This window comes from Athene noctua, chromosome 4, assembly GCF_965140245.1.
Source record: "Athene noctua chromosome 4, bAthNoc1.hap1.1, whole genome shotgun sequence".
In the NCBI taxonomy this organism is placed as follows: domain Eukaryota; kingdom Metazoa; phylum Chordata; class Aves; order Strigiformes; family Strigidae; genus Athene; species Athene noctua.
In genome coordinates, this window is record NC_134040.1 from 25978675 (window position 1) to 25991480 (window position 12806).

General features: G+C 47.1%; 1 protein-coding gene and 1 long non-coding RNA gene across 6 annotated transcripts in view; one reads left to right on the plus strand and one right to left on the minus strand.

Moving 5' to 3' along the window:
* Window positions 1–434: 434 nt before the first annotated feature.
* On the minus strand, window positions 435–11386 carry LOC141959610 (uncharacterized). The gene is made up of 3 exons (XR_012633474.1): window positions 11324–11386; window positions 1095–1209; window positions 435–555 (listed from the first exon to the last, which is right to left on the minus strand). It is a non-coding gene; the product is annotated as an uncharacterized LOC141959610 (long non-coding RNA).
* A 265-nt stretch (window positions 11387–11651) lies between these two features.
* The window catches only part of KLF3 (KLF transcription factor 3), a 29008-nt gene continuing 27853 nt past the window's right edge, over window positions 11652–12806 (plus strand). For 4 of the 5 annotated variants that reach the window (XM_074904649.1, XM_074904648.1, XM_074904651.1 and 1 more), the window contains exon 1: window positions 11652–12065. The gene's annotated coding sequence lies outside the window, so the exon portion shown is untranslated. Of the gene's footprint in view, window positions 12066–12608; window positions 12682–12806 lie in introns of those variants that run through there. The other variant, XM_074904652.1, reaches the window with a different exon arrangement.

Sequence of the window (12806 nt, forward strand, 5' to 3'; positions counted from 1 at the left end):
TTGACCCTTAAGTTTAAGCATCTTCTCTATTTTCAGTTTACATCTTAAATAACTGACACATTTTATTACCATCTCTGAAACCCAGTAAGTAAAAAATCTGATTTGAGACTTCTGTATTCTGAATTTATACTTCTTACCTGCCATAAATAGACTCCAAAAAGAGATGTAATTTTGTGCCAGAATATAATCCTACAATCATATCACATTTCCTTTTCAAAAGTCAAGCATTCAGACATGGTATAACAAAATGTTGTAAATTGCATTAGAAGTGAGAGCCGTTAGGGTCATCCAAGAAAAATACGTGTTTTCTGTACAAAACTAGAGGCTCCACAAGCCCCAAACTCTAAATTTCCAACTATTCATGGAATACATCGCTGACCAGTAGCAGTTTGTCCAGGCCTTTTATTAGAAGTATGTACAACATACTGTCTTCTCCTGATGCTCTCTGCAAAGGCTTCATAAAGAGGAGAGATGGCAACAGGCACAATGGGAACAGGCCAAAGGATGATTTGGGGTATTGTATGCTCCAAAGGGATAAAAGAGCAGATTGGATACCTGCAGAAAAAGCACAAGTACCCCTTGAAAGTATGTTCATAGAATAAGCATGAAGAAATGTGAATGGACACCTTTTTGTGCTCAAGAACGAATACTGAGCATTTACAATTACTTTAAAATCAAGCTTCAGAATTGCTACAGCAATTTTTTATGATGGTATCTCTAAATAACTGTTCACTAAAAGTGGAATTTCTCCACTGATGTGAACCTGCTTTGGCCATGCCTCACCAGAAGCTGATGGAGTTCTTTTGAGAGGTGATCACCATAGGAGTAGCTTTGCTGTTCATAAGGGATCCAGAGAAGCCTGGAGAGAGCATGTCTTCGGTGTAGACAGAGGAGAGTAAACTTGACTGAAAAGCCATCTTCATGTTCTCCTAATCTTGGTGTTCTCAGTCCCATGTAATTCAGACATTCCATACAAACTCTTCAGCTGGCATGTGAGCAGCAGTGCTCTCCCAGCACCAATACACTTTAAAGTGCAGCTATTATTAACGTCCCCATGACTCCTCCCACACACATCCCCAGTAAAACCCTCTTACCAAGTTTCTGAAAGCATCTTTGGAAGGTGGCCATATGGCTGTTCTCCCCCGTTCCCATTCCAGGTCAGTTGTCTCTCTCTGAAGACCTCTTCCTCTCTTCTGTCCTTCTTGCACACTGTGAAAGGAGACAATAAGGATAAGGATCTCATCTATGGTTTATATAGATCCAGCAACCCACATTTTGCTGCTTGTGTGACCCAGGAGAGGTAAGATCTCATTTCTGGATAGTTTTCAGTAACTTTTTCCTGTTTTGGGAACTGTTTCATTTCTGTTTAAATGTTACTATAGATACTGGAATTCAGCCTTGCAAAGTTACATAACCAGACTCTGCAGAGGGAAGGGCAAGGATGTCAGAAGGGATGTAACATTCTTCTGTGCGAACCCTACACAGAGAAGAGCATTCGGTGTGAGAGCGCTGCGAGGGAAAGGTGCCCTTCACACCTCTCTCCAGGTCTGGGAGGCTGTGTGCCTGCCCTCAGGCCCATAAGGGACTGAACATGGCTGAAGCGTCTGGGTGAAACTAGTCATAGGACAGCCATTAAAAATACTGAAAGGGTAGATTTTGTTCATACGTTGAGACATGGCAGCACATACAAGCAGACATTCCACAGCTTAGAAACAGGAAAAAAGGTAAGTTGCATTTGTCTGGACTACTCAGGACAGGGATGTGCACAGAAACCAACCCATCTTGGGAGAAGCTAACTCCAGGCCCAGAGTCTCAGTGTGACCATGCACCCTGGCTAACTAGCCCAGAAAGCAGAGCTAGTCAGTTGTATCAGTGCTCTCTCCATGCCCAAGGCCTGTGGTGGCAGCTGGCTAAGTGCATTTCAAAAGTCACCAGCTTGCTCAGAGCAAACTCTGAGCAAAGTTACCTAACCACAGTGGTATGCTCACGGCCTCAGGCGTTTTTCTATTACTCATGAATATTTCTTTATCATATGGTAGGGAAAAAGAAGTTTCTAAACCAATTTGCAAATGCTTTTTCACCATCATGTTCATAATTCTGGAAATGACTTAGAAAAGATCCACTATCCTCCAAGCCTATCAATTCTCCATTGCTCCACCAAATACAACTGAATTCCAAGTGGACATCTGCATGTAAAAAGAGGAAGGATGGTTCACTGATTTCTCAATGTCTTCAAGAAGGCCAGGTTCACCTCTTGATCCCTTGAACCATCAGTCAGTCCATATTTCCAAGCCAAAATAGGCATTTGAACGTTTAACAGAGAATCTACTCAGACACTAATTTTCATCCTTCCCTGCTATCACTACCTCTGTTTTCCTTGAGTGAAATGGTAATCACACTGCCCTATTTCACTGAAAAGTAGCAAAGTGAAATTCCCTTAGCAATTATGTTTATCATCAAAGTTTGAAGAAAAAGATGGAAATGGAGATTTCAAAAGATTGAAATGGAGATCCCCTGCATCGCAGGCATATAAAATGCCCAACTGTTTTTTTATTTAAACTAGTGTCAGTTGTAATCTTGCCTTTCTTGACCAACTACTACAAGTGCTCCTTTTACAACCAGTACAGATGCTGCTTCTGCTTCTGCAGTGAAACAAGGAAACAACAAGTCAGAGACATCAGGCACAATCATTTAGGACCAGAAGTGAGTAAGAATTAATTAATATCACATGGCAATACAGGTAGGCAGATTTTGTGAACAGAAGTACTATGTTCACCTTCCATGGGGTTTTTTGTATATACCTGCCACCCTAGGTTTATATTTCACAGCTCCTCAAATGCCAATTATACTGATACTGGAACTGTTAACCCTTGCACAGTTTTTAATTAAACAAAGGCCATTTAGATACTCTTCAATGATCCAAACATTCATAAGTTATGTGTGCAGTACTGGAAACAGTCTCTGACACCATTCTAAGTGTACAGTTAGTCCACTTCAGTTAGTAGTTTTCCAAAATCATGTAAAACAGGTCAGACACAGGTTGATTGCCTTTGCACATTCAAAGGACAGGGTTTATGTAAATATAAAGAGGGATATTAAATGATCCAGCACTGAGAAGGCAAGTAGGTGATCATGACTCCAGTGCATTTAGTGTATGGATATATATACATACAGACATTTCAATCCTATTTCCTCCTCCAGTCACCAGCAACAAAATTAAAAAAAAAAACAAAAAACCCACACACACACAAAAAAAGCCAACAACAAAAAAAAAAATGTTTGCCTTAAGAAATACCAACAGAAAACAATTTCTAGGATGTACTGACTCCCTCACTTTTTGACAATTTGATTGCTTCAAAAGTGTCTCAAGGTGCACGCTGAAAAGTTGAGAACTTAAAAAGGACCTGGTCATTTTTGAAAATATAATACTAACATGAAGTGTTGTAGACTAAGGAACAGAAATGGTGAGTCTTCCCTTAAAGCTTAGACTGGAAAATGGTTTTCTGGTGCTAGTTTTATCTGATTCATGAAAAATTACAAAGGTATTTGGCAAAACACACTGTATAAATGCTTTTCCTATTGTATTGAAAAAGTTATGAGCACAACTGGAAGACCTGCACTTATTGTGAATGAGTTTCTTTGCCTGAACAATGAACTGAGCTGTAGACAGGATACCTATGTAGTACTCTCCAATGCCTTTGGATGTTTTGAATGCCACATCTCCTTCTATCCCAGTATCGCTTCTTTTACAATCCCATAGACTTTGCTTGAATTCTAACTACAGTTGGAGTATTTGAGAAATTCAGGCCACTTGAACCAATCAGTTCAGTGCGGTTCTTTGCTCAGAAATGCCAGTGTGACCTTACCATTTGCTGAATCTGTAAATAAGTAATTATTTGGCTTACTTATTAAGGTAACACACCCTAGCTAGGATGAAAAACCAGACCTACAAGATAATCCTCATCTCAAGTTTCTGCTGGCTGTACTGTCTCAATTTGCTTGCCCATATTCTATTAGTGAAATTTCATCTATGCTTCATACTGTAGTTGGAAGTGTGAGGTTCAGATGGTCAAAGCAATAGTAATCTAATAGACCTTTTCTCTCATTAATTTTTGAGCTTAGGATCTTGTTCTGCAAATAAAAAGATACCTATCTACTGTAGAAACTGTATTGCAGAGTATGTAATTAAAATTTTTTGTCAGATAACTTTTCGTTAAAATAGGTGGATTAATAATGGTATTACTAGGTGCTTACTTACTACACTTCTGTGTAGAAGGCAAAGAACTAAAATTTCTTATGAGGGGACTATATTTCACACTATAGCTGATATCACCCAGAACATTAATCTTTCCGTTTATACGCTGAATAACATCTTCTTAATAACATCTCTTTCCAAAAGTAATTTGGAAGTATAATGAAAACAGCAGTTATGTTTAAAAAATTAGACATGTAAGAAAAAAAAACTTTTTGAAAGAATGTATTTTCCCAAACACTTTTTTGCTTTTAATATGTAGAATATGCAGTAAAAGAAAAAATAATAAAAATTGAAGGTATCGCTGGTAAAAATAGAGAACAGCACTTGTTCTTTGTTTTTAACCACCAGATACCACTCTTGCTGGAGTATATAGTACTACATAGAGGTATGGAAGATGGTAGCCACTGGCCATTCCTTTACTTTGTTGTTAATATCTGCATTATGGTAATTTTAACTTGCAATTTGTTTTCATTCAGGTTCTCTACTTAACAAGTACAACATTTTATAGGTAGCAGCTGCCATGAACAGCCTGATTTTATAGCACATAATGATCCTTATCTTGCTCTAAAAGTGGTACTTACTGCAGAATCACAGCATCAGTAAGGTTGGAAGTGATCTCAGGAGATCATTTGGTCCAATCTCCTGTTCAGGGTAGATTCAGCTCTGAATTCAGAATAGGTTTGTCTAGGTCTTATCCAGCCAGATTCTGAAAACCTTTTGAAAAGATTTAAGAGCCTCTCTGGGCAAATCTCATGGCAAGGGACTGTTTTTTCTTGGTTTGGCTGGAACATACCTCCCTGCCATTCCCTCGGTTTTATGACCACTGTCTCCCATTCTCACACTGTGGCCTCAGCTTCACCTTCTCAGTAACTTCCCTGTAGGAGCTGGGGGTGCTGCTGTTAGGTCCCCCTGAAGCCATTTCTTCTCCAGGCTGTCATAGCCTTTACTGACATACTTCTTTTATATAGTGATATTTTTAATAAATACACACAAAATTAGCTAAAGATGGCAGCTAGTTCAAACTGGTCAGATTCTGCAGTTTTTTCAAACTGCAAGGGAAGGAACCAATATCATACCAACTTCAGTACATTTCTTCAGACAAAGGAATTAAATTCTACACTTTGTCTGATAAGTCATTTCAGGACCTCACAATTCAGAGAAGAAATGTGCTAACTTTTCAGTGAGTATTTAATGACATTAAAGAGATACAACATTTTTCAGTCCTACATTAGCTTTTCAAATCTGCTAGTATACATTTTTCACGCAATACCAGCTTTGCGAGAAAAAAAAAAAAACACAAAAAAATCATTGTTTCCCAAAATTGCATGCTTTTGGAGGCTGTTTTTGAATATTGAGCATTATGAGTCATTTGTGACTGTGGAAATTCCAGTAAGTCAATGGAGTTATGTCAGACCTGAATCGGACTCTTTAATTTCTGACAGTACATCCTAAACTACACAAGCTCCCCAAATGTGAAAGGAGGAAAAAAAAGGCAAAAATGGGTGTTAGCATTTTCCATATTTTAAGACACCTTTCAATCACCCAAATTAGACCCAAAGTTGTTCCCCCATTCTAGCAACACCTAAAAACCTGTAGCCTCTAGATATATGAGACCTTCAGAGGGTCCTACTCAAGTTATATAAAGCTGAAGCCATACATAATGAAACATGACAAAATAGGGAAATGCTTTAATTACACCAAAAAAATTAACATAGTATCTTAAAATTTATCTGTTTCCCCATCAGTCAAACAAATAAATAAGAACGGGAGGTATAGCAGCCTTAACTATATGTTACTATAGTTAGATAGCTGTAACTATCTCCTGGAAGATCCAAGATCTACTTTTCTCCTAGGAGCAGTCTGGCATTGCATCCATTGAGTTGCCTGACTGAACAAAGTCAAAGTGACTTTTACATGATATGGATCCTCAATAGGCATAAATAGATACCTCTAGATTACTTTTTGCACAGCAAAGTCAACTTTCATCTGTTAACAATCTGACTTTCTGTCTAACTGTCACACAAGATTTTTTGAGAATAGCAAAGAGCAGAATTACTACTCTGGACTTCCCATTGATTCAAGACTTTCACAGCATATTTTGGAACATGAAGCAAATCTTTATACAGTGGAAGTCAACAGCTATGTAAGCAGACTAGTTTACATTTTATATCCAGTGAACTGAGGTGAACAGAGCAACTCACTTCTTATTCATTGCTTTCTGTTGGGAAGGAACGGTGGACAGACACTACAAGTAACACAACTTTTATAACCAAACTACTGACTGCATATATTTTTTGTATGAGTAAATCACATCATCTTTCTGTTTGTTGTTCTATACTCTGAGGAGAAATTCCAGCCCCAGAACTGAGGAAAATGTCATTATAGTAATAAAGCTCAAGAACAGTAGTAAAAGACAGGACATCTACACAGATGGCAAGACTGTGTTCTAAATTACATCAACATCACACCTCTTGAGTTCACGTCAGCATAAATTTGATGAGAATTTGGTCTCCAAACCCAACAACCTTTACACATACATATCTGCTATTACTTCCAAAATTGCTGCTATTCTTTCTGCTATGGAAATCTCAAGTGTCCCTCAACTATATCTTGGACATCAATACTTAACACAACAATCTTTCTCCACTTCAAATAATAAAATTCAAGGCCAGCAGCCTCCAATAGCAGTGACACCAGCAACAAAAATATGCTAGTTCTCAAAAATATGAATACGTAACAAGAAATTCAACATACAACACCCCCGCAGTCCCCAAATGTTGTGTCTGTACTTTTGATTGCTGCAGCGGACTCGAGGGCTGACCCTCAGAGGGCTGTTTTTTATTAAAAGCAGTCATGTGTGACTCAGTGGTTTTAACTAGAAAGAGCAGCCATCCATCCTTTCCTTGTGTGAGGTGGTGAACACAAGAGCCTTGTGTTGTGGTGTTCAAAATTTGTTTCTGCACAAAATGAGAATTCATTTCAGGGGTGAGGAACTACAGCAATTGTCTCAGTCCTGGGGCCACAGGAAGGGGCAGGCAGGGAGGAGGATCCTGGGCCAGGTCAGGCAGCAGGAGTCCCGTCATCCAGCATGTGGGCAGGAGGAGGGAGGGGTTCATGCGTTTGCCTCTGCTCTAGGCCCCATGCACCTCAACACCAGCTCTGCCCAAGCTCCTCTGGTGGTTTCCTCTTGCCCTCACCTGCGCAGCAGAGCTGGGGAGCCTGGCTGCTCGATGCCACCTTGCCCTTCCTCCCAATTATGCAAACACGTGGATTGACTCAGGGGTTGCTCACATACCCAAGTGGCTACAAGATGAGAGCCCACTGTTTCAATATGGGAAGTTTCAACGCAGTAAAAGAGCATTGTATGTTGCACTGTGAGGTTTTTAATACCTGCAAAAGCCTTTCCTGGGGACCAGTGAGTTGACGCTACCCACACAGCTCCCAGAATGGCACAGGAATCGTCTGCCAAAAGACGGGGCTGAGTCACAGAATTCACAGGAGGGTATGTCTATGCTACAGTCACAACTGATGTGACTGCAATACAGTGTAAACAAAGCCGGGCAAGCTTTAAATTAGCTAGCCTGGGCACCAGCAGTAGTCTAGCCATTGCATTCAGGCCAGCCTAACCACTCAAGTATTTACCCAGCTTTTTGGGCATGTTTTCCAGCCAGCTCTGAGTTCCAGGCTGCCACAGCTGGATTGCTACCAGCTCCCCAGTTGGCTAGTTAAAAAACAGCTCAGGTACGTCTGTGACTGCAGTGTAGACATACCTAAGCTTCTGAATCATTTAAAGTCCTACTGTCTCGACTTCCACATCTCTAAAAACTTGGACACTGGCCTGTAGCACCACTGTATTGCTGAGATTAAATATTTGGGGTGCAATAAATAAATACCATTTTAAGTGTGAAATTTATGGTTCTTCAAGATGGGAACTGTTTCACAAAAATAATTAATATTGCTGACTATGTGACAACCTCTCTCTCATTCATTCCAGAAGCAGTTCAGTGAGTACCAGATGCACGAGGTGACTATCTGACCTGAAACCCTGCAGAACACAGAAAGTTTATACACAGATATCCAAATACCTCAAACATGTCCAGGCCGTAGCCTGTATCTGTGGACTAAAGGAAAAGTCCACTGATTCCAGCGCACATTTTCCCTGCAAAAATACCACTCACTGACTACATAGTACATTTTGTAACACAGAGCAGCTTGGAAGAAATGCCAGCTTAACACTCGCATTGCTTGGGACCAGCAAACCACTCCAACTTCACCCCATAACCTGAAGCTGAATTAAGAACTGCAAAAGTACACAAAATACGTCTTTTAACTGATTTTGGGAAAGCAGAATATGTCTTTTACCTTTAAAAGCCATAAATCTGTGTACAATTTAAGTCACATTCATCACAGTGGCAATTTAGCTTATTGTAGCAAGGGCTCATTTAATCATGTCTGGATTTGGTCCTTTAACAGACATCTGAATATTTTATACCTTTTCATTTAACATTTTAATACTGATTTGTTCATGCCAAAAATCTCTATGTTCCCCTCCACCCACTCTACATACCACCTCCTGTCTGCTTATACCAGAAATCTGTATGTGCCAACACTCTCTCTAATGCTTGGGAGTATGGATCCTCAAGGCCACATCATGTCAAATGCTCCATCTCATGGTAAGGGCTCATGCCATGTGCTACAAACCAAAGGACACCCAAGCAATATTCTTTATCCTTTCAATACCAAAGACTTGCATACCACTTCTCTTCCTTCTGTTTTGAGAGAAAAGTCATTCAGCCCATCAACATTTGAAATGCTGCAGGGATGATGGGCAGAGCAGGGATGGAGGAGGTGTTGTGCTGGAAGATGTTAAGGGCTGCCATCAGCCAGTCCTTTGATCTAGAAACACTTCCAGACCTGGTTAAACTGCTGGGTCTGCTAACCAGATGGCAAGAACTCTCTTGTGTTCCCAGCTTCTCCCTCCTGATTTTTCAATTCCCATTAAAATCAATGAGATTGTGCTCCTTTCAGAATTTGAACACCCCTTCAAATTTTTCCATTGTTGCAGTAAGAAAACCAAGCACAGGAAGGCAACAAAATGCTGACAGATGTACATGCTTGCTTGGTACTGCAAAAGCATCATTCACAATCCTCCCTCTCCTCTCGTTTGCCAATATAAATCCAAAGTGACTTCACAAGAAGTCAGTAAAATTACGCCAGATTAAAACAGGTTCATCTGGGGCCAGAACTAGATAATAGGTAGCAGGAAAACCCAGTGACTTTAACAGGGGCAGCATGCTAGCTACTACTGAGTATTTTGGGATTTCTCATGATCTGCCTCAGACCTAAGGGTTCTAGTTAGCTGTGTAACCTCTGCTAGTTCCCAGAATAAAAGAACACAAAACTGGGACGTAACTACTTTATCTTGAGCATGTTCATGCAAGAAAACTACAGCAGCTCCTTTTCACAGCCCTAATGAAATGCTTTGTGTCCATGTCTATGTTCTAACACAGCAATTCTGTTTATTTTACAGGCTTATAATAAAAAAATGACATTTTATGAGCTACATGATAGTATTTCAACAATACCTTGTTGTGACATGATACAGCGTAATTACTTAGCAGGAGATAGTACAATTTATTGTTATGTCACTGAGTCATATCCTTCAGGACTTCAGGCTGGTGTCTTAGTTTGCTTTTTAAAGCCATACAGACTAGCCAGCTAAGTCAAGGGATGCATAAAAACCTCCTAGAAGTAAAGATATAGAAGAAACATGCGCCTGCACACATCAGCATATTTGAAAACACTTCCCCAATCCTTTTTGCTTCCCTTTTTGTTTTGCTTTTACAGCATTACTGGCTGGGTTAGTAGTAATCAAAGATAACAGAAATTCCAACCCAAATATGCAAAAACCAGGTATGTTACATTAGGGTCCTATTCAGGTAGTTAAACACACAGACTGATCCCACGGAGCTGGAGTTGCTCAGCACCTACCACTGACTTCACCCACGAGAGGGGCAGCATGCAAACAGTCCCTCTCTGTCCACAAGAAGCACCGCTGGCTCTCCATCTGCCCGCGCAGCTTGCACCGCAGGGCAGGGCCTTGCCAAGCACGGCATTTGCCTATCCCTTGGCATCATTTTAGGTACCCCACACTAATCAGGAGAGGACATGATTTTGTACGACACACTGTAACAACTGTAAGCACAATACGGTGCACTAGTGGCAGCACCTTTCCCTAAGCAATAGAGTTCAGACACTAGGCCAGGATAGTTATCTTTTTTAAAACGCCTGCTCTGAGTGAAGTCCCTCGGACTGTCTTCGGGTACGGAGACAAGCGGCTCCGGTTTCACGGGCCGTACGTGCAGTGCATCCCGCGGAAAACTCCGTCTCAATCAGTAAGCACCGAGCCGGGAGCAGCCCAGGCTCCCGGCCGCCACGGCGTGCCCCGGTGCCCCAGCGCCGCGGGGCCGGGCCGCGCCTCCTCAGCCCCGCCAGCCCCCGGCTCAGCGCCAAGGAGCCCGGGGAGGGGGAGGGCTGGGACACACACACCCGCACCGCCCCTGCCTGCGCGGCCCCGCGGCTGGCACCGGCCGCGCCCGCCCGGGGCCGCCGCCTCCGTCGAGGGGAGGCCGAGCCGAGGGGAGCTGGCAGCGCCTCTCCCCGTTTGCCCCTTTCCCTCCCGCCCGGAGCCTCTCCCCGGCGGGAGGCGGGAGCGCACCCGGGCGCGACGGGCCGATCACAGCCATAAAAAAACCCAAAACCAACCACCACCCCGGCAGGGGCCTCAGGCAGCCGGCAGTCCCGGCGGCCGGGGCGGGCGAGCCGCCAAGCCGGGGCAGAGGCGGGCCGACACCTCTGCCCCACGCCCGCCGCGCTCCGGCCGCCAGCCCGCACCGCCGAGCCGAGCCTCGCCCGGCCCCGCCACCTCCCCGGCGCGACGGGGCGCGGCGCGGGCCGCCCCGCGGCGGCAGGGCCGGGGGAGCCGCCGCCCGGCTCCGCGCCGTCCCCCTCCCTTTCCCAGCCCCCGCCGGCGAAGCCAGCTCGGCGGCAGCGCCCCAGAGCGAGCACCTCCCTTCCTTCCCCCCGGGCGCTGGGTGTTGCTGTTTTGCTGCCGCCGCCGCAGGTCGGCCGGGGTGGGCGCGGAGGGAGGGAGGGGAAGGGGTGCGCTGCGCTGCGGGGCCGGGTGCCAGGCGCACGCCTCTGCCTGACACACGGGCGGGGGGGGAGGAGGAGCCGGCCGGGCAGGTTTGTGTGCGGGGCGGTGGCGGCCCCACTCCCCGCCCCGCCCTTCCCCTCCCCTCCTCTCCTCTCCCCGGGCTGCTGGGGATAATTAGTGTCTGTGCGAGTCTGTCTGCCCCCGGGAGGCAGGGCGGGCGGCGCGGAGTCAGTGCGTGCCCGCCTGTTTGTGCGCGGTGACTCGCCCCGGCCCCTCGGCGGAGCCTCCACCCCGCGGGCGGGGAACCGCCCGGCCGCGCTCCCCGCCGTGACCCTCCCACCGCCGCTCACCCCGCCGGCCCGGGGAGCCTGGCAGGGCGAGCGGCGCCGGCGTCATGTGACATCGCGGCCCGGTGCCAGCAGCCCGGGGGGAAGGCGAGCGGGCGGAGGGCGGGAGGCAGGGCGGCGGGCGGGCGGCTCCTCCTCGCACACGGACCCGGAGCGACCGCGGAGGCGCCTCAGCCGCGGGGACGCGGGACACGCCGGCCTCGCGCCTCCGAACCGCCGCCGCGCCCCCAGCCCCCGCCACACATCGCGACCCGCGGCACTGCGGGAGCCGACGGAGGCCCGGCGCCGTCCGCGCCGCCCGCCGAGCGTAAGTGTGAGGGCGGAGGGGGGGCGGGCCGGGCTGTGCCGGCTGCGGGATGGAGGTGCCGGCGGAGGAAAGTTTCCAGGCGCTGCGAGCGGCGCGGAGCCAGGGGCGGCAGAGGCGTGGGACGCCGCCGGCAGCCGGGGCAAGCGGGAGCCGCGGCCGGGCCGGGGGCCGGGAGTCTCCGTCGGCCCGCAGCTGCAGGGAGGGGGGAGCAGGACTCGCTCCGGGGGGGAGGGGAGCGCGGGGGCTCCGGACAGGGCTCCCGCCGCGGCGCCTGTGAAACTTCCTGCGTGGCCGGTGGGGCGGCGGGGGGCCGTGGGGGGGAGTGCCGCCCTCCGTCGCGCCCGCCCGGGCGGGCAGCGCACCTGTGTGGCCGGCGGCGCCGCTCGGGGCCGGCCTCCCCCCTCCCTCCCTTCCTCCTGCGGCGCCCTCCCCCGCCGGCCGCCCCCCCGCCTGCCCTTGGCGGGAGGGCCAGCGGCCGCCCGCCTCTCGGGGCCGCCCTCCCGCCGAGCGGGGCCGCCGCTGCCGGCCTCCCGCCGGGGTGTGAGGGGCTCGTCGTCGGCTAGAGACCGCTGTGTCGTCGGATCCCGCACAGGCTGCCGTGCCGGGCGGAACCGAGGTGAAAAGCGTAGCGGGCGCCCCGGCGCCGAGGGCAGTGGGGGACGTGCCGGGGCGGGAGCTCGCCGGTTGCCGCTGTCCCACACCGGTAGCGCGATGCTGATCGGCACCGCCGCGTCCCCAGTA